The 21,958-nt window shown below is 42.9% G+C and overlaps 1 protein-coding gene across 3 annotated transcripts in view; it reads right to left on the bottom strand.

Moving 5' to 3' along the window:
* The window catches only part of MDGA1 (MAM domain containing glycosylphosphatidylinositol anchor 1), a 629,079-nt gene that overhangs the window by 506,112 nt on the left and 101,009 nt on the right, over nucleotides 1-21,958 (bottom strand). Inside the window, exon 1 of one of the 3 annotated variants that reach the window (XM_033939539.1) lies at nucleotides 21,696-21,796. The exons of the other annotated variants lie outside the window; for them this stretch is intronic. The gene's annotated coding sequence lies outside the window, so the exon portion shown is untranslated. Of the gene's footprint in view, nucleotides 1-21,695; nucleotides 21,797-21,958 lie in introns of those variants that run through there. 3 annotated transcript variants of the gene reach the window in all.

The following is a 21,958-nucleotide window of genomic DNA, read 5'->3' as shown; positions in this document are numbered from 1 at the left end:
AGAGGTCTCTGTACAGACCAAGACCATCCCCTCAAAGATGTCTACAGTCTCCACACAGACGGAAGGAATGGAACAGCCAGATGAAAGCCTTTTGCTAGAGCTGAGGAGCCTGAGAGAGGAGCTTCAGCGCTTAAGATGTCCAGGCTTAAGCTGGCTGGCCTGGAACTTCCTCTCGGACATTAGAACTGACGTCAGGGAGAGGAATGCTGGTCGAGCAGGAAGATATTGGGGTGGCGGTAGTTTGGAGGCCTTTTCTCCGATGGTAGCGGCAGTGGTTTGGGGGAGGGCAGGGAGACAGAAAGAAAGAAGGGAACAGAAAGAAAGAAAGGAGGGACAGGGAGACAGAAAGAAAGGGGGCATGGAGAAAGACAGACAGAAAGAAGGGGGCGCAGGGAGACAGAAAGATAGAAGGGAAACAAATAAATAAAGGGGGGGACAGGGAGACAGAAAGAAAGAAAGGGGAGGGGGCTGGGAGAGAGGAAGAAAAAGTTGGCGGAGGGAATGAGGTCTGGAAGCATACAGCAGGCTGAAAGAAGGGAAGAAATATTGGAAGCATAGTCAGAAGAAGAAAGTGCAACCAGAGACTCTTGAAATCACCAGACAACAAAGGTAGGAAAAATGATTTTATTTTCAATTGAGTGATCAAAATGTGTCCGTTTTGAGAATTTTTATCTGCAGTCTATATTTTGCACTATGGCCCCCTTTCACTATACCGCAACAGTGGTTTTTAGCGCAGGGAGCCTATGAGTGCCAAGAGCAGCGCGGGGCATTCAGCGTAGCTCCCTGCGCTAAAAACCACTATCGAGGTTTAGTTAAAGGGGAGGGGGTATATTTGTCTAGTTTTGTATAGTTGTTACTGAGGTGACATTGCATATTTTAAAGTCATCTGCCTTGACCTCTTTGAAAAAAAAAAACCCTGAAAATAAATGATAATTCACATTTTCTTTGTGTTTTTAAAAAATTTTATTGTTGGTAGATTATTTTGACTTGGTCATTTTAAAAGTAGCTCGCAAACCGAAAAAGCGTGGGCACCCCTGCTGTATAACATAATCATCCTTTTATAATCGAATTAATAACCAGTACATAAATAACTGAGCACAATGGAGAGAAGAGGAAAGAGATGCAGAGAAAGAGAAGGTCTGCGATGAATAAAAGGGGTCAAACATTCACCTAGGGTTACCATATTTTACTTTAGTAAAATCCGGACCCCTAGGCCCTATCCCAGGCCCGCCCTGTTACGCTTTAGTCCCACCCCCAATCTAACGTGCACGTGATGTCATCGCAATGCATCCGTGCATGTGCGGATGCCTTCCTATGCGACGCGATTTCGAGGAAGCTTTTCAAAACCCAAACAAAGTGCCGGGATTCGAAAAGTCGTCTGGACCCCCGGATATGTCCTCGAAAAGGAGAACATGTCCGGGACAATCCAGACGCCTGGTAACCCTACATTCACCTAACTTTAGAGATTAAATCGGACCGCATAAAAGTCAGTCATGTCTTCATGCAGAGTCGCTCATTGGGTTAAGCGTTGAATAGGGCATTTCATTGAGTAAGAGACGCACAGTCATATAAACCCGGATAGTCAATGCCAATGCCCGTACATGGCTCGGTATTAAATACTTAGGAACAACGCAAAAAGGCTGAAGAAAAGGGAAACTTTTGCCAGCTATCTACCTCTAAGATATCAGAAACAAAGCTGCTCATCTTCCTGCCTAAACCCACCTCCCCACTTCCCTCATTCTCCATCTCATCTTTCCTGTTTTGTCTGCTCGTAATCTTGGGGTCATCTTTGACACCGCCAGATACAACATATTGTTAAAACCTGCCGCTTCTTCCTCTATAACATTATCAAAAATCTGACCCTTCCTCTCTGAGCACACTACCAAAACACTTATCCAAGCCCTCATCACCTCACACTTGGACGACTGCAACTCGCTACGCTCAGGCCTTGCACTTAGCCATCTCGCTCCCCTCCAATCTGTCCAGAATTCAGCTGCACAACTTATATTCCGGGAGAGCCGCTATACTCATGTGACCTCTCTCCTAAAGTCACTTCATTGGCTTCCCATCCGTTTCCGAATACAATTCAAACTCCACTTACTGACCTACAAATGCACTCACTCAGCTGCCCCTCATATCTCTCTTCCCTATATCTCCCTATGATCCCTCCCGTAAGCTCCCTCCTTTCTGTGCCCTTCTCTTCAACTTCCAACTCCAGACTCCGTTCCTTCTGCCTTGCTGCGCCATATGCTTGGAACAAGCTACCCGAATCCCTACAGTGGGCTCTGTCTCTGGCAGTGTTCAAGGCCCAGTTAAAAGCCCACCTCTTTGAGAGTGCTTTTGACTCCTAATTCCTCTTACCTTGGGTTCTACATCCCCAACACTATATGTCATGTCTGTCTGTCCAAGTTAGATTGTAAGCTCTTCCGAGCAGGGACCGTCTATAAATGTCAGCTCCCCTCTTTGAGAGTGCTTTCGACTCCTAACTCCTCTCACCTTGGGTTTTGCATTCCCAACCCTATATGTCATGTCTGTCTGTCCAAGTTAGATTGTAAGCTCTTCTTAGCAGGGACTGTCTATAAATGTCAGCCCACCTCTTTGATAGTGCTTTCGACTCCTAACTCCTCTCACCCTGGGTTCTGCATCCCCAACCCTCTGCATCATGTCTGTCTGTCCAAGTTACATTGTAAGCTCTTCTGAGCAGGGACCATCTATGTCAGCTCATCTCTTTGAGAATGCTTTTGACTCCTAACTCCTCTCACCTTGGGTTCTGCATTTTGGATTTGTAGGTACTTGGAGGGCCTCAGAAAAAAAGAGTTAATGTCTTCTTAAAGAAATGAGGTAAAACTCTTTATAGTTTCTAAATCTTTCCTTTTGGCTAAGTCTTTTATAGCTAAAGAGACATATGATCAAGAAACTCTTTTATTTTACTTTTGTGATTATGATAAACAGATCGAGGGCCTCAAAATAGGACCTGGCGGGCCACAAGTTTGAGACCACTACATCAACCAGCTCACCTTTATCCACACCTTCAAATAAATGAAGCAAATAGGTGAGGCAAGCCCTCCCTTGGCTGAACCCATCTTGGCTCTGTCCCATTAAACCATGTCTGTCCACATGTTCCATAATTTTTTTTCCTATGAGTTTCCACTATTTTGCCTGGCACTGAAGTCCAATAGGGTTCATAGACAAAACCGCGGAAGACAAAGGCGCGCGCCGACAACTGAGCGCAAGACGGAGGCGCGCGCCGAAGAAAATGACAGTTTTTAGGGACTCCGACGGGGGGTTTTGTTGTGGAACCCCCCCCACTTTACTTAATACAGATCGCGGCGGCGTTGTGGGTGGTTTGGGGGGTTGTAACCCCCCTCATTATACTGTAAACTTAACGTTTTCCCTGTTTTTAGGGAAAAAGTGAAGTTTTCAGTAAAATGTGGGGGGTTACAACCCCCCAAACCCCCCACAACGCGGCGCGATCTGTATAAAGTAAAGTGGGGGGTTCCCCCCCCACACACCCCCATCGGAGCCCCTAAAAACAGTTATTTTCTTCGGCGCGCACCTCTGCGCTGCGCTCAGTTGTCGGCGTGCGCCTTTGTCTTCCGCGGTTGTGACCTGACACCGTCCAATAGAGATTGAGGGACATGTTCTCATTTAATTTTCTGGGCTGTGATGTACAGAGTTTTTGCATTTGTGGACTGCTGTGTTGGTGAGTTTGCAAGCTTAACACAAAATTTCAGTAGAATATTTCTCAGGCAATAATGGCCAGAATCTTTCACTATGGCAGACCGCGCCAGGGAATAACTAATGTTAGAGGGCATGGGGTGGAGGGAAATCACTGCTGGGTACTGTTGACAGCTAGGGGAAGGGGCTATTGAGATTTTCACTTGTCCAAAGAAGTGTATTAAATCTCGTTAAAATAAATATCCCGACAGTTTTCTCTTTTTTTCATTGGAAAGTGAGCAGTAACCGCCGCCTGTGTTCTCTCCCTGCCCGAGAGCCCAGAGTGGATACAGATTTACAGGTTAGTGAAAATTATCTACTATCACCTCCATCAGTAAACTTCCCAGAAAGTGTGCTCAGACTGCCAAGTCAACCTTAATAGAGGAGACAGAAAGACACCGCAGGCTGTGTGAGAGGCAGGGGGGTTGGGGAGTCTAGGTGCACTAGGTTCTGAAAGAAGATCAGATTGATTTATTTAGTCATTCACAACTTGCTAAACTGCTATGACTAGAAATAATAACAGAAAAGAACTCCGTTGGTTGTCAGGAAAGGAAACAGCCATACCGAATAACCAAACAGTCCTGTAGGGAGGTGGGGGATGGCCAGGTGGTAATCCAGAAACAGGATCAGAGAGAAAACGCTTGCTCAAAGGACCAGGTCTTCAAATGAGTCTACAAATTTAGGAGAGATCCTTTGGAATGCATGTCAAGCCACATACCTATCTAGAGAGAAGGGCCTATGTACAAGAAAGCACTGTCTCGGGTCAATTCTAATTGTGCCCGACATGGTCCCAGTAAAACCATCCGCCAACATAGGCAGAAAGTCAAATATCTGAAATCAAAAAAGTGGGCAACCATCCTAGGCGGCCATCTTGGTAGAGGTCTGAGCTCTGTGACACCCTCACCCTCCCTCCTCATTTATTTATTCTTGAACTATTCCATAGGAATCACATTTTTATCCAAAGCTTGAGAAAAGATAATCAAGAGAATATCTCTGGCAGTAATAATATACATAGAAGTTTCCAAGAAAGTAGAAAACTCAAAGTTATCCATTGGTATCTCTCGATTTTGGCCACCCTCCTTGATATTCTCCACTTGAGAATTTCCTGAATTAGACAATTATTTTTCATTGTGTGCTAATCTGACTGCTTAAATGTTTCTTTTTCCTCATTTGCTGATGCATTCCCATTTATCCCTTCTATTCATTGGAATCCTTGTTCACATTTAAGGGATTAAATCAATTTTGTTAATTTTATTTAGATTTAGTCAACATATTTTCAGTAGTCTCAAGTCGAGTTGCATTCACATACCACAGATTGGCGGTTCAATTTTATTCTTCAGCACTTTTTGAGTACATGGATCTATTGATGTCTATGAGAGAAATTACAAGTACAGAGCTTCTTCTACAAGACCTATCCAGACTTCATTTGTTGATAGGTGCAATTACTGCTTACACTTGTTCTTATAGAAACATAGAAACAGAAATAGACGGCAGATAAGGGCCACGGCCCATCGTCTGCCCACCCTAATGTCCCTCCCCTACCTTTGCCCTGTGAATAGATCCCATCTGCCGATCCCATTTGGCCTTAAAATGAGGCACGCTGCTGGCCTCAATCACCTGCAGTGGAAGACTATTCCAGCGATCAACCACTCTTTCAGTGAAAAAGAATTTCCTGGTGTCACCTCGTAGTTTCCCGCCCCTGATTTTCCACGGATGCCCTCTTGTTGTCGTGGGACCCTTGAAAAAGAAGATATCTTCCTCCGCCTCGATGCGGCCCGTAAGATACTTGAACGTCTCGATCATGTCTCCCCTTTCTCTGCGCTCCTCGAGCGAGTATAGCTGTAATTTGTCAAGCCGTTCTTCGTATGGAAGATCCTTGAGTCCCGAGACCATCCGGGTGGCCATTCACTGCACCGACTCCAGTCTCAGCACATCCTTGTGATAATGCGGCCTCCAGAATTGCACACAGTATTCCAGGTGGGGCCTCACCATGGATCTATACAATGGCATAATGACTTCCGCCTTACGACTGACGAAACCCCTTCGTATGCAGCCCATGATTTGTCTTATAGAGAATCTAGTGGGCATGAAAGAGTTCAAACCTTAATGAAACCAGTGGACAAATTCATAACTCTAGGACAGCACAGGGATTGCAAGCTGATTGATGGCTTGCGTTCCTTTTTATTTATTTATATACAACTTATATCCCATTTGATTTTACACTTAGGTACTTTATCATATTTCCCTGTCTGTCCGAGTGGGCTCAAGCTCTGACCGTCCTCATAAGGACGATCTTTCTCTTTTTTCCTTTAAGCAAAGACTCTGATCCCTTTATTCTTCGAAAGAATCTCCCCTTTCTTTCCTATCAGTAATGTAGTTCTACCTTAATTCCTTTTGTTCCTGTTTTGTTTTGTGATTTTGTCTGTTTGGTTACCAATTTGCTGGTTTTACTTTCTGTTTTTAGCTTTGTTACTCACATTATGCCATTTTAATGTTCTGTAAACCGCCACGAATTTTTGATTTGGCAGTATAACAACTTTTTCATAAACTTGGAAACTATCTAGTGTACTTGAGACAATGGGGGGGGGGATTTAAGTGACTTGCCCAGGGACACAAGGAGCAGCGAGGGATTTGAACCCATAACTTCAGGGTACTGAGGCTATAGCTCAAACCACTGTGCCACACACTGTTAAAGCATTTTTAGTATCAATTCATGCCTTCTGTAATATCCTTTGCTGATCTTTTCTCTCGGTAATTTGTGCTAGATAGACATTGCACCTTCTTGTACTCTTCCGTACTCAAGCTATTTTCGGCTCGTCTAGTTCTGCTTATTTTTCCCTTACGGAAGGTCATCTTAGCACATTCATTCAGGCTATGGTCATCCCGATGTCCTCTGAGAAGTTTTCTTACAACTCTGAACTGTTGTGTCAAATCGTGTTCACAAGAATTGCAAAGCTTCAAATCATTTGCAAACAAAGGGTGTCTCTAGGATCAAGATGAAATCTACAGCCCCGAGATTCAGAGGACTCAGTGGTGCCTGGAAATCTCCCTCCAACGTTCCTTACTCTTCTTGATGGGGCAAATGACAGATTTATTGTCCTAGTTCGCCACAGCAAGCAGTCAGCCATTTTCATGTAAACATGATGTCCTCAATCAGTCCATGCTTTGCACTGTACGTTTCAAGGCAATTTGTTATCCAAGAGTGTGGGAGGCTATGAAAAGCTTATGCTAATACGGAGATTCTGATTTTTCGTACAGATGTTTATGAGGCTTATTCAGTGCCAACTGGTCCTTGGTTCCATATGTTGCTCTTTTCTTGTCCTGTTCTGTCTTCTTGATGCCAGTAAGGTTTATGTGGGTTGGAGGAAAAAATCCATTAAAGATTTTTAGCCTTGTTCACCTGGGAGTGGCATTGCTTGTTTCTGAAAATCACATATGTGGAAGTGGTCTAGCACTTAGAGAAATGGGCTAAGAATCAGGGAAGTCAAGGTTCAAATCCTGTTTCTGCCCCTGGGTAAGTCAACTTGTCACCCACTGCCTCGGGAAACCCCTCAGGTTGTAAGCTCTCTAGAGCAGGGTCACACTGCACCTAAACACCTTTCGTCCCTGTACAGCAGAGCTATAACGATGATTCCGCCTGCAGCGGTCCGCATTTTTTTAAAGCAACGGAGATCCAGACTAAATTTGACCCAGGTATTTAGTCCCAGGCCAGACGGGAGCCAGCAGTGAATAACTGGAGCTTTCATAGTTGCCAGAAGTTATAAGAATCTGGCTGACATTCAGTGCTACTTCCTGAATAACTAATTAGGCATAGTTAGGATTGTTTTTTTATGAGGTTATCTAGGCACAAGTATAGAATATATACAGGACTAGATAACTTCTGATTCTGCTCAGCTGCGTGCCCAGACTATCCTAGAGCTAACTGGAGAGTGCTATGGTAGTGAGCGTTGCTATTGATCGGAGTTCTCTGGTTAAGAGCCACTGAATATCTGATCCCAACCCATTCAGCATTATTTAACCAAACAAGACAACAAAGAAAAATGGGGAGACCCGATGATCCACAGTGAAAACAATCCACCGATGAAAACAAAAATAAAAATTGTGGATACAGATGTTCTGGAGATAATTTATTAAACACTGACATGAAAATTCAATTAAAAAAGTACAATGCTAAAAAATATGGTGTTAAAAATCCACCCGGACCCTGCATTTAACCTCTAAATTCTTATCCTTCCATGTAAATTTTAATTCCAGTATTTTTGTACCCAAATCCTAATGTTCTTACCCCCCCTTCAACCCTCTTTTTCTCCGCACTAGGAATCAAAATTTTGTAACTTTTTCCCTCACGTTTTCTCCACCTTACTCCAGTTTTGTAGTATCTGTCAGTATTGTCAGTCTGAAATTGCCCTGTGTTATTTATTGTAGAAATTTTATTAATATTTTTAATGTTTTACTCCAATTGTACATTTTATGTAATTCGCTTAGAAATATTAAGCGAACCATCAAATTTAAATAAAACTTGAAACTTGAAACTACACGGTCCGTGTTTCGGCGAACACGCCTTCCTCAGGGGTCCAATGGTTTGCAAACTCACATATAAAGAATTGGACTGAAAACAATCTATTGTCTTTAAACGTGTGAGCAAAGAACACCGCAGACAAGCTAAAGTAGCAAAAAAATGCTAAGCCTTGGAGAATATGATTTGTAACTAATGAAGCTGAATGTACTATACAGGATATGAGAGAAAGAATAAGGAAAGGCACATAGAAAACGTTATCTATAAATGTTACACCTCTTCTACAAAAAACAGAGTGTTTACCAATCTCACATAGAATAATTTATGCTCAGATATATTTTATTGAGCTCATCAAAAAAGGCAAGAAAGTACATAAGATGAAGCGCAAACAAGCTCAAATTTTGCTGAGTAAACCCCCTCCCCTACAACTCTCCCCCCTTATGTAACCACCCTGCTCCCCAAACAAGTCCCCCCAATCCACCTCCCCAGGTCCTCCTTCCAAACACAACACCAGCATAGGCAAAGATATAATACAAATGATACAGGCATACCAACTGGAATAGAATGATACAAATGAACAAGAAATCAACAGTTAAGCAATCGGCTACGAGCCAAGGGAGTCATGGTAGTCCAAAAAGATGCGCCCTGGGAGAGAAGAAAAGTCCGTCACACCTCTTCATTCCCACATCAGGAGGGTAATCATCTGGCATCGCCAGATCGAGTAATCCGGCGCCTCACCCTCAAGCCATTTCAGCAAGATACATTTCAAGGCAACGAGGACAGTCCACTTAAGAAAAGCAGCAGCCCCCCTTGTGCGAGGGTAATAATGGGGAACAGCTCCAAATAAGAGCAAAGGCGAGCGTTGAATTGTAATGTTCCAAATGCGCTCAACAAAAAGAAAAATGGCAGTCCAAAAGTATTGAATATCAGGGCAAGTCCAGAACATATGTCCCAAGCCTGCTTCAGGGGCTTGGCATCGAAGACAAGCAGCAGTCTCACGAAATCCAGAGAGATAAGCACTCTTAGGAGAAATGTACAAACGGAAGATTAACTTATAGTGTTGCTCCCAAAAGGTAGTATATTTTCGAAAAACAGGCAACCTACGGACAGCCTGCAAAGGCACATCATCAGGCAATTCCACTGCAAGGTCAAACAAGGGGGACTCATCCTTCAAATGGCGATGATGGAATTTAAGGGGAACAGGGAGTTGGGAACCAATGGTAAAAGCCTCAGACAGCATCTCTTGACAAGAACTAGAGGGTAAAGAAGAAATGTAATGGTGAATTTGCATATAAGCAAAATAATCAGTGGGTGGGAGATCCAATTCGTCCCGCAGCTGTGCAAAAGACTTAATTTTGCGGCCATCATCATCAACCAACTGAAACACATAATGAATGCCCCTTGTTTCCCATCGAGCAAAACTCGGCCCATCGACCTCGGGAAGAAATGAGCTATTAAAGCAGATAGGCAGAAAAGGAGTTATAGAAGCAGAAATAGAGTGATATTTACAGACCCAGTGCCAAACCCTCCGCAGGGGACGGTATGGCACCCTAGTAGGGAGAGACTCAGGCAAGGAAGAAGGAATAGAGTGAAGGTATGCACTAAAGTGAGTAGTTCAAAAACAGAAAAGTTACAAAGAGGTGTTGGTGAAAGCAGAAGTACCCCTGAAAAGATCATTGATATGGCGCATTCCACAGTCAATAGTCAGATAGCGAAGGTTCAATAAACCCAAGCCACTCTTATACCACGGAGCCGCTGCCCATTTATAAGGCAGGCGAGGCCGCTTCCCAGCCCAAAGAAAGCTCAGAACCAAGCTTTCCAGTCGGCATTCATCCCGAGAGGTTAAATAAAGAGGAAGGACCTGAAAGACATATAACCAACAAGGGACAATAAGCATATTATAAAGATGCACCTGACCCAAAAGTGAAAATGGAAGGGTTCCCCAAAGCTGTAGTTTATTCTGAAGGGCCAGGAACAACGAGTCCACATTCAAACGATACAGACTAGATAAGTCCAATGGAATTGTAACCCCCAAATATTTCAATGTAGAATTGGCCCAACGAAGAGGGAATACACCCCTCCATGTCTTGTGTAACTCGGGGGGAAAAGACAAGGCAATGGACTTATCCAAATTAAGAGAAAGACCAGAATAAAACCCATATTCAGAAATGAGGTCCAATGCTGTTGGCAAGGAATCTTCAGGCCTAGTAAGAATCAAAAACATGTCATCCGCAAATGCTAAGGTCTTTAACTCTACCCCATCAACACGAAGGCCCCGCACCTCAGCAAACCCCCGAAGAGTGCAAAGCAACAATTCTAAAGAAAGTAGAAAAAGTAATGGGGAAAGGGGGCAACCCTGTCGAGTACCGCGAAGGATTGGAAAAGAATCCATTCGTGTCCCATTTACCAGAAGAGAAGCCCTCGGGTTAGAATAGAGAGAATGCACAGCATTAAGATAAAAGCCATCCAACCCAACATGTTCCAAGGTGCGAAACAAAAATGACCAATGGACACTATCAAAGGCCTTTGAAGCATCTAAACTGACAAACAAAGCTGGAATGCGATGAGATTGATAATGGGCTAGTGCAAAGAAAACCTTACAAACATTACAAACGGATTGACGTCCCCGGACAAACCCCACTTGATCTCCATGAATGACCGCAGGAAGATGCGGAGCAAGACGATCGGCCAACATGCGAGAGAGGAGGTTAAGATCTACGTTGATCAAGGAGATAGGATGACAAGAACCCGGTGCATCCGCCTCCTTACCAGGTTTCAGCAGCAAGGAAATAATGGCCTCATTAGCATAGCGCAGAAACGATCCCCTAGCAATAGCAGAGTTAAAGTAAGCCAGTAAGGGACTGCAGAGATGAGAAGAGAGAAGACAATAAAAGTCTCCCAAAAATCCATCCGGACCTGGGGCCTTGCCGGAACGGAGAGCTTTGATAGCGGATTCCAATTCTGCCGCTCTAAATGGACTATTAAGAGAAGACACTACATCCTCCGGTAATTGAGGAAGTCCGGAGGACTGAAGATAGTCTGTCAGCATTTCCAGAGAAACGTCATCTGGTGAAGCATATAAGCGTCTAAAAAAGTCATAAAGGACCGCAGAAACATCAGCCATTCTGGTCACTCTACCCCCACCCTGGGTCCGAAGAGACAAGATCGGTTTCCCTAGCAATAGTAGAGTTAAAGTAAGCCAGTAAGGGACTGCAGAGATGAGAAGAGAGAAGACAATAAAAGTCTCCCAAAAATCCATCCGGACCTGGGGCCTTGCCGGAACGGAGAGCTTTGATAGCGGATTCCAATTCTGCCGCTCTAAATGGACTATTAAGAGAAGACACTACATCCTCCGGTAATTGAGGAAGTCCGGAGGACTGAAGATAGTCTGTCAGCATTTCCAGAGAAACGTCATCTGGTGAAGCATATAAGCGTCTAAAAAAGTCATAAAGGACCGCAGAAACATCAGCCATTCTGGTCACTCTACCCCCACCCTGGGTCCGAAGAGACAAGATCGGTTTCCTGCAAGTCTCACCCTTAACCAAACGTGCCCTAAGGCACCCAGGCTTGTTTCCAAAACGTTGGAAGCGATGTTGATGAAAAGCTACCCATTTTTGAGAACGTGAATGAATTAAAGAGTTGAGAGCCTCTTGAATAGACAAATAACTGTCCCGAGTTTCCCTCGAGGGATTCGAATGAAACAACTGCTTAGCTACTCGTAAGGCCCGTTCCAAGGTAAGGATGCCTCCATGAATATGTTTGTTGCGAGCAATCAAAAAAGAAATGATATGGCCCCGAATCACCATCTTGGTGGCTTCCCAAAACAGAATAGGATCATCCATATGTGGAGCATTATTAGTGGAATAATCCTCTCATTGGGCCTGCAAAAAAGTTTGAAATTCCTTATCCTGAGTAAAACAGAATGGGAAACGCCAAAAAGGAGTGCGAAGGTAAGCTGCATCTAAATAAACGTCTAACCAAATCAGGGTATGGTCAGAGATATTCAGGGGACCAATCTCAGCCGAAATGACTGAAGAGAACAACGTCAAGGATACAAAAATATGGTCGATCCGAACCAAGTATTGTGGGCCCGAGATAGGTGAGTATAGACATGGAACTCAGGATGGAGAAGACGCCTTGGGTCTACCACACAGAGAGTATCACAAAAGTCAGAAAGAAGATGACCCTTAGCCCCCAAAGATGTAACAGTTGTACCGGATTTATCTGAGCCAGGGTCCATCACCAAATTAAAATCACCCACAATAAGAAGCGTGGCCCCAGAGTACCTAGAGCAAAGTTGGGTCAACTTTTGTAAAAAGGCAGTTTCCGACGAGTTAGGGCCATAAACCACAAGTAACAGATAGCATCGATCACCCAACGTCAGACGCGAAAGCAGGTAACTACCATCAAGACCCTTCTCGAGGCCCTGCACTCCAATAGGCGAAGACTTGCGGACATAGAATAATTTATAAAATTGCACTGTTAACCTTTAAAATCCAACAAACCAACGCACCAATATTTCTGGATCGTTTCCTGACACCATATTCTCCAGCTAGGACACTTAGATCAACAGAACAGCATTTGCTGACGATCCCTTCTTTAAAAGTAATAGGTACTAGAAGATCTACCATTTTTTCGGTTATAGCACCGCAACTTTGGAACAATTTACTTATGTGGTGAATCCTCATTAGATAAATTTAAAAGTTCATTAAAATGTCACTTGTATAAAGACACGTTTGCGACATAGATAGGATAATTCATCTATTATCAATCCTTATGCTCCAATGCCTAATCTTAATTAGACCTTACGTATAGGTCATAATCTCCCCTACCCTCTACTTTAGACTTAGCCATATTTTTTAAATTATTCTTCATCATCTTCCAGATGTGTCTTCCTTAAATGTATCTTTATCTTCTTTAAAAGATTGCAGTTCACCCCTCTTTTCTTTTGTATTGATAATTATTTGTATGTATACATTGTACGTTTATTTGTATAAAATTGTTTTATTTTTGTCTCCCAATTTTAAATTGTCATATGCATTGAAGTACTTGACATTGCGTGTACAACAAACTTTTAATAAACTTGAAACTTGAATGTGTGAGAAAGGGAAGGCGTATATTGATCAAAACCTTTGCGATCATGCTTAATCAAAGAAGCAGGGGCTGAGAAGGAGCTTGAGTTCTGCTTAGCAAGGCTGTTCCCTCTTTTGGTGTTCTCCCCGGAGCTCCAGTGACTTGTATTATATTTTCTTGGGACACACATTGGGTTCTGAAGTCAAAGAGTCAAGGTAAGGGTAAGAGACCTCTCAGGTTGTAATGGAGCAAACCATTTGGTCCCCTCTGGGAACTGCACTCATCAGACAAGTCCCTCCTCTCTGTACCCTTCTCCTCTACCGCCAACTTCCGTCTTTGTCCCTTTTACCTTGCGGTGCCTCATACTTAGAACAACCTGCCTGGCTCGCTACGTCAGGCTCCGTCTCTGGCGGTATTCAAAGCCAGACTAAACACCCTCTTTTTTGAAGCCATGTTTGAACACTGACCCAACCATCATATCTCTCATTCCCTTAATAGTCCCCTATCACATTTAGCCCCTGTGTTTATGAGTTTGTATGGTATATTAATTGTGATGTTTTTAATCAATATTTAAATTAAAGCATTGTTTGAAAAATATTAATTCTTTTTTTGTAGAAAGTATAGAAACATGATGGCAGATAAAGGCCAAATGGTTCATATGCAGCATCCACTATCTCCTCCTCTCCCTATTGGCTAAGGCTCTTAACATTTGCATCTCCTCTTCCTATAGGCTAAGGCTCTTTGCACCTGCATTGTGATGTCACAGAACTTTAGTAACATAGAAACATGATGGCAGATAAAGGCCAAATGGCTCATCCACTATCCCCTCCTCTCCCTATTGGCTAAGGCTCTTAACATTTGCATCTCCTCTTCCTATAGGCTAAGGCTCTTTACACCTGCATTGTGAGGTCATAGAGCTTTATGGTTATAGAAACATGATGGCAGATAAAGGCCAAATGGTCTATCCAGTCTGCCCATCCGCAGTAAGCATTAACTCTTCCTCTCTCTAAGACAGTGGTCTCAAACTCAAACCATTTGCAGGGCCACATTTTGGATTTCTAGGTACTTGGAGGGCCTCAGAAAAAAATAGTTAATGTCTTATTAAAGAAATGACAATTTTGCATCAGGCAAAACTCTTTATAGTTTATAAATCTTTCCTTTTGGCTAAGTCTTAATAATAATATTGTAATTTATAGATAAAGAGACATATGATCAAGAAACTGTTTTATTTTACTTTTGCGATTATGATAAACATACCGAGGGCCTCAAAATAGTACCTGGTGGGCCCCCGGGCCGCGAGTTTGAGACCACTGCTCTAAGAGATCCCACATGCCTATCCCAGGCTTTCTTGAATTCAGACACAGTCTCTGTCTCTACCACAATAAGCAAGCACTGGAGCAGTCAGGTGACTTTGTTCAACTTAGGATGGCCAAACACTGGTCATAAGTGAATTGTCTTCTTTTGATGGAATAATAGCATCCACAGAGAGAACCACCAGGCTGAAATTAAATTAGATTCAGGTCTTAAGGAATACTGTACATGTACTTGAGAAACAGATGAATCAAGGGGGAGTGGGGATTAATTCTTATTTAGAAGTCCCCACAGCTCCACTTGCTTATGAGGACGAAGTGCTTTTTTTAGCAGTGGGACTTTCTGCACTGCCTTCTCCTCATAATCAACCAGAGCCTGCCAAACTTGCAAGTGATAATGACCATACTAGGTACAGAAGCCTCACATAGGATAACAGAAGATTTATTTTTGTGTAAACAAATAGATAATGTCCTCGAGTGATCCTATTAGGTTTATATCGTTCGAAGCATGAGGACAGGTAAGTAGGAGCCATACCAAACAAGACCTTAAAACAAATACAACCGAACCTAAACAGTACTCTAGCCTCAAAAGGCAACCAGTGCAGCTGTTGATAAAATGGGGTGGCCATAAATCAAACGAACCGCCGTGTTCTGAATAAGTTTGTCTTTTTTGAAGTTTTTTATGAGATCCCAAATATATTATATTGCAATAATTCAGAACAGACCGAATGGAAGATTGTACTAGTAACCTAAATGAAACCCTTGTTTCTTGTAATAATACAGGATTGCATCTAAGAACCTTTGGAATTTAGAATATCGTATTTGTGTGCAAATAGTGTGTTTTCACCGAATCTTCTTGTCTGTGACTAATAAGGGCTTTGCTTTGCTTCTTGGGCTGGTAAGAGCCAGAGAGATGAGTGACAGGACAATTACTTGACAGAGCATGGTAGCACTAACTGCCGATGGAAGCCTTTCGGGAAAACAATGTCAGAGGGTTAAACTTATGTTTTGAGTTGTGTCATGGGGCTGAAGGGCTTGGAAGTGAAACTCATGCATGTTAAAGGTTCAGGGTTACAGAGATGTTTGAGTGGATGAGAAAATGTACATGTAATGAGGAACTTATTTATCATTGTGTTAAAAATAGCACTGTGAACAGTCAGTTAACAAGAGAAGGAATAACTAACGTTTTGAAGGAAAAACAAATTGGATCGAAGGGGATACAGGAGGTCAGGCAAACACTAGAGTCGGCTTTTGAAAATATACAGGAAGAAAATGAATGTTATCATGCTGTATAATAAATGGCCTGATTTTCTTAACTTACCATTAAAATCCTGTGGGCCGGTAAATTTTCCGATTTCAAAAAGATGCTGCCGAAACTTCACATGCAAATGAGCTCTGCGGAGGTCTACAGAAATTCCATCCGCTCGATCATTAGAGAAAGCGACTGACACGTGCAGAATAGTCCACAGAAAGAGGCAAAAAGGTGCTCATGAGCCAGGAAATTCTACATTGTAGGCATGCATGAGCGTCAATCATAGGCGTGCCTTAATGTAGTGCATCATTGGAGCACATCATAAGTGTCCGTTGATGCCATAGGCAGGGGGGAGGGGTCGAGAACTACCAGCAAACAATGTAAATGCTTTTTTCTATATTGCTTCTGCAGGACACTTGTATATGCTGCGCCTGTATGTTTTTTTATTTTATTTTTTTTAACTTCCACCTCTCATGCAGTTGGCAGCCCCAGACCTGCTGGCATATGCTTTCACAGAACACACATGAGATGCACCTTTAAGATACACACATGAGACACGCATTTAACACATGCATATATGGGAACAGAGCTTGGTGCCTGAGTGGAATGGAGGCCTGATTTAACGGCTCTCTCCCTCTGCTTTTATTTTTTCCCTTTTAATAAGATTTGCATATATAAAATACGGGTATTTAAAATGTACTTATAATGTGGATATCTTAGGAGTATATTAACTGCACTTTAGAGTGAATGGCATCTGGAAAGCAAAGTAAATTAGAAGTGGCCTTTGCAGTGAGAGGAGCTAAGAGGCGTAAACTGGACCCTCCAACACCGTTGAAAGTATCGCCGGGACGGGATACTGCTGAACTTCAAATTATTAAAAATTATATACAAGAATGCACAAGTAAAATCACCTCTCTACAGGCGGAAGTCACAAATTTATCTCAGCAGCTTGTGATCTGTGATAATAGAACAGATCATCTTGAACTGCATGTCTGTGCGATCAAGGATGGACTTCAGCACTGTCAGACAGATCGTAAAACTCTAGCTCAAATGAGGAAAGATTTGGAGGAAGCCAACAATAGATGTAGTTGTAATAATGTGTGTATTTTGGGACTTCCGGAGGGAGTGGAGGGCGCCAACGCCATAACATTTTTAGAGGTGTTTATACCCCTTTATTAAAATTACAATTTAAACTTCCTTTGATAAGATATTGTATATTGTGAAACCTCTTCTCATGATGTCATTTTGTTACTGTTACTGAATATTTGTAATTCTGCACCATTGTGTAAGATGCTAAAAGTTTAATAAAGACTGAACTAAAAAAAAACACGCATATATGGACACCCCTCCCACCCCCACCCCATCAAGTATGATAAATGTATCTTCAGCTTCCATTTCTCATGCAATCTGCAGCCCAGATTTGCTGATGTACACTTTTGACGAACGCTCATGAGACACGCCTTTAACACACACGCCTGAGACGCACCTTGAACACGAGTATGATAAATTCATCTTCATCTCTCATGCAACTGGCAGCCCAGACATGCCGGTGTACACTTTTGATGCCCGTGCCTGAGATGCACTTTTCACACACAGCCAGCACCTCCAGATCTGCCAGGAATTTTGGAGCACTTGCTTCATTTAACGCATCACTATTTTTGATTCTTTCAAAACTAGATTATTGCAATAACATTTATGCAGGTCTAACTCAGACTCAGATTTGAAGGTTACACATTATTCAAAATGCAACTATTCGTCTTCTTTCTAACGCATCATGTTATGATCATCTTACTCCCTTATATCTTCAATTTCATTGGCTTCCAATTCAGTTTTGTATTAAATTAAAAATTCTTATTTGGACTTTTAAATCAATACATCATATCTTTCTTTACTTATTCGCCTTTATTGTCCAACAAAAGTTTTACGCTCTTTGAACAATCAACGTCTTCATATTCCTTCTCCTCGTTCAATTCATTATGAACTTCCTAGAGAGAATGAGACTGTTTTTTTGTCTTTCATCATCTCTTTGGAATTCTCTTCCATCCTCAGTACATCTCAAACTTACATATTTAAGATTTAGAACTTTATTAAAGACATCTTTTTCAACAGGCTTTTTCTGTTTCGTTGAATGGCTCTGACACGCTTCAGATTTACTAGTACTGTAGCCTGCAATTTTTAACTTTTAATTTTTGATTTTTAATCTTTTTTCTCTTTTGAGACGTAGTTAATTTTATTGTAAGTTTTATAAATTATGCGAACCACTCTGTTATTGCATAAGGAAGGGCAGTATATTAATTATAATAAACCATAAACCAGGCAATGTCTGTGCATCACCCGGAGTGCTCATTTTAATATTAATTACCTCATTTTACTACATTTAGGGCTCCTTTTACAAAGGTGCGCTAGAGCTTTAATGCGTGGAATAGCGCACGCTAAATTGCCATGTACGCTAGCCGCTACCACCTCCTTTTGAGCAGGTGGTAGATTTTCAGCTAGCGCGCGCTACAGCACGTGCTAATCCAGTATGCACATTAAAAACGCTAGCGCACTTTTGTAAAAGGAGCTCTTACATAATACTGTATTATCAGAGGATGCTATGAAGCACAGAAAAGACCACACAGAGTCATTGTGTGCATCAGAAGCTAAAATACTGTCACACTAAACTCGTTAGAACTGGTTTGTCATCGATTGTTAAAGACACAGGAAGTTTAGAACATTGGGGCCAAAATAAGCAAGGTTGTTTACTCACCCTGTAAGAACAGACACTTGGAATTAACTTACACATGGTCCCTTGCAGTCTCCGGACACTGGTACCCAATTACCGATACCCTGGCCTGTATTACGGATAAAACTAACCCCCTCTTTTACTAAGGTGCGCTAACCGATTAGCGTGCACTAAACGCTAATGCGTCCATAGACTAGCATGCACATGTTAGCATTTAGCGCGTGCTAATCGGTTCGCGCACCTTAGTAAAAGAGGGCCTAAGTTGCTGGAATGTATTAACGGTGTGTAAGCCAGTGTGCGATTGGAGCAAGCTGATGCCCCTAAAACAAGAGAAGGGCGAATGTGTTAACTGTTTGTTTTTTTACACTAGATGTGCCCAGAATTTCCAAGATTTTAAGGAACCCAGGGAACAGAGATACCCGCAGGTATGGTGGCTGTTTTGTGCATGGTTTGCCACCTGAAATAGTGTCAGTTGGAAAACTCTGTGATTGACGCTGGCTGAATAGCTGAAACTGTATGGTTACTTCCTGCCTTCACTCTGACCTCTGCGGGAGAGCTAGCAGGACTGAGTTCAGGTGATAGAACCACTCTCATTGTTCAAAGTTTACCCCTGTGGCTTGTAGCTTCTGTCCCTACAGCATTGTTATTCAGTATGAATAAGGTGACCATACGTCTCATTTTGAATGGGACTGTCCCGTTTTCAGATCCCCTGTCCCATTGTCCCCACACACAGCTTTAGGATGCCGAAATGTCCCATTTTCAGGGACAGTGTCCCTAAGCTGTGCTCAGGGATGACGAGACAGGCGATCACTTTCTGTCCCTACCTGCCACGTAAAAAAAAAAAAAGCCTCCCTCCTTCCTTTCCCCCGGGCCGCTGCTATCTTACCTCCCTGCTGCTGCTAATCGACGACACAAAGTCTTCTTTCCGATGTCTGGCCCAGAACGTCCTCTCCGACATTAGAATTGACGTCGAAAAGAAGACTTTGTGTCAGCGATTAGCAACAGCAGGGAGGTAAGATAGCAGCAGATCAGGGGAAAGGAAGGAGGGAGGCTTTTTTTTTTGTGCGGTAGGGAGGGAAGGAGGTAGGCAGGCAAACAGGCTGGCTTTGGGCAGGGAGGGAGGGAGGAAGGTAGACAGGCAGGCAGGCAGACTGGCTTCGGGGGTAGGGGTGGGACAAAGTCTGGAAGGCAATGAGAGGGACATAGGAAGGAGGCACTGAGGGCACTAAGGACATAGGAAGGAGGCACTGAGGGCACTAAGAACATGGGAAGGAGGCACTGGGGGCACTAAGGATATGGAAAGGAGGCACTGGGGGCACTAAGGACATGGAAAGGAGGTACTGGGGGTACTAAAGACATGGGAAGGAGGCACTGGGGGCACTAAAGACATAGGAAGGGGCACTAAGGACATAGGAAGGAGGCACTGGGGGCACTAAGGACATGGGAAGGAAGCACTGGGGGCACTAAGGACATAGGAAGGGGCACTAAGGACATAGGAAGGAAGAAGGGAGTGAATAGAAAGGTATAATTGTTGGGCCTGAGTGCAGAAAGAAAGAAATGAAAGAAAGGATGCACAGTCAGAAGGAAATGCAACCAGAGACTCATGAAATCGCCAGATAGCAAAGGTAAGATTTTATTTTCAATTTAGTGATCAAAATGTGTCAGTTTTGAGAATTTATATCTGCTGTCTATATTTTGCACTATATTTGTCTATTTTTCTATAGTTACTGAGGTGACATTGCATATTTTAAAGTCATCTGCCTTGACATCTGTGAAACCCCCCAAATATAAATGATAATTAACATTTTCTCTGCATTTAGTGAGCTTTGTAGTTTTTTTAAATTTTATGGTTATCATTATGAATTAATAAGATATTATGTGTACATGAGAAATGAATGGAAGAAATTGGGGGCGAGGATAGGGTGGGATAGGGGCGGGGCTAGGGCAGGATTGGGGTGGGGCTAGGGCGGGACTGGAGGCGGGGCTGACAATTAATAGATGTCCCCTTTTGATGAAAAAAAAAAAATGGTCACGTTAAGTATACAGGAACTGTCAGGCCTCAGATACCTCACCACTAGTGCCTATGACCGCTGAAGAAAAGGTAGATCGTCTGGACCTTTTGGTGAGCCATAACCTGCCTGTTAATCTATTAGGATGTGACTTTTTAGAACTAGCCTGTGCTGAAATATTCTGGTAAGAGCCTGAGGCCACAAGGTGCACTTTTTCCTTTGAAGGAGCAGCAACTGAAGGTGAGGCATTGCCAACTCACTTAGGGGCCTCTCTAGGTACAAATATGGCACAGCTAGCAGTGCCGTCTGCGTGCGGTTGAATTGATCCCACCTCATTTAAACCCTGGATAAGACAGAATTCTTCCCCTAAGCCTGCTGTGGAGGGAATAAGACTTGGCTTTGCTGATCTACTCCATCATTTTGCCAATATTGGAACCTTTTCATGAAGAAAGTCAGCCTTGCTTTGCATTTACATTAACCCCCTCTTCTATGAAACCATACTAGCGGTTTTTAGTGTGGGGAGCTGCGCTGAATGCCCGAGCTGCTCCCGACGCTCACATGCATATTCATTAGGGCTAGCCTGAAAACCCGATTGGCCTGGTGGTCCTCCAGGACAGGGTTGGGGACCACTGGTATAATGATAATCAAGTAAAAGCAGTGACACCTCTAAAATAAGAAATCAATACTGTATACCTACTTTTGGCCCACCCTAGAAACATAGAATATGACGGCAGAAAAGGGCCTTCGGTCCAACAAGACTGCCCACTCAAGAACCCTCCCCCTTAAGCACTTCCTCGAATTGAACCCACATGTTTATCCCATCTTTTCTTAAAATCTAGCACGTTGCTGGCCTCAACTACCTGAAATGGAAGATCATTCCAATGATCAACCACCCTTTCAGTGAAGAAATACTTCCTAATATCACCATGAAATCTCCCACCCTTGATTTTTAACAGATGCCCTCTTGTTACCGTAAGTCCTGTAAGGAAAAAGATATCTTCTTCCACCTCAATACGGCCAGTAACATATTTGAACGTCTCTATCATGTCTCCCCTCTCTCTGCGTTCCTCAAGAGAATATAGATGCAACTTACCTAGACGTTCCCTGAACAGCTTGAAAAGTCAAATCACACACAAAAGAAAGATGTCTCATTCATCTACCCAGGTTGAGAGCCCTCTGGTGCTGGCAGCCACCAGGACCAAGCTGCACACCTCTAAAGCCTGAGGCAAGGAGCCCAAGTACTCGGAGAGAAGTCAATTGTATGTAAATTATGTAGAGTATAATTAATCATTCATGCATTGTTCCCAGATCAACCAACACAACTCTGGTACAGAGCAGAAATAGAATATTTCACTT

The sequence above is a fragment of the Geotrypetes seraphini genome, chromosome 3, assembly GCF_902459505.1.
Source record: "Geotrypetes seraphini chromosome 3, aGeoSer1.1, whole genome shotgun sequence".
Taxonomy (NCBI): Eukaryota; Metazoa; Chordata; class Amphibia; order Gymnophiona; family Dermophiidae; genus Geotrypetes; species Geotrypetes seraphini.
Note: the sequence above shows the minus strand (reverse complement) of the source record. Positions and strands in the feature narration are given on the sequence as shown.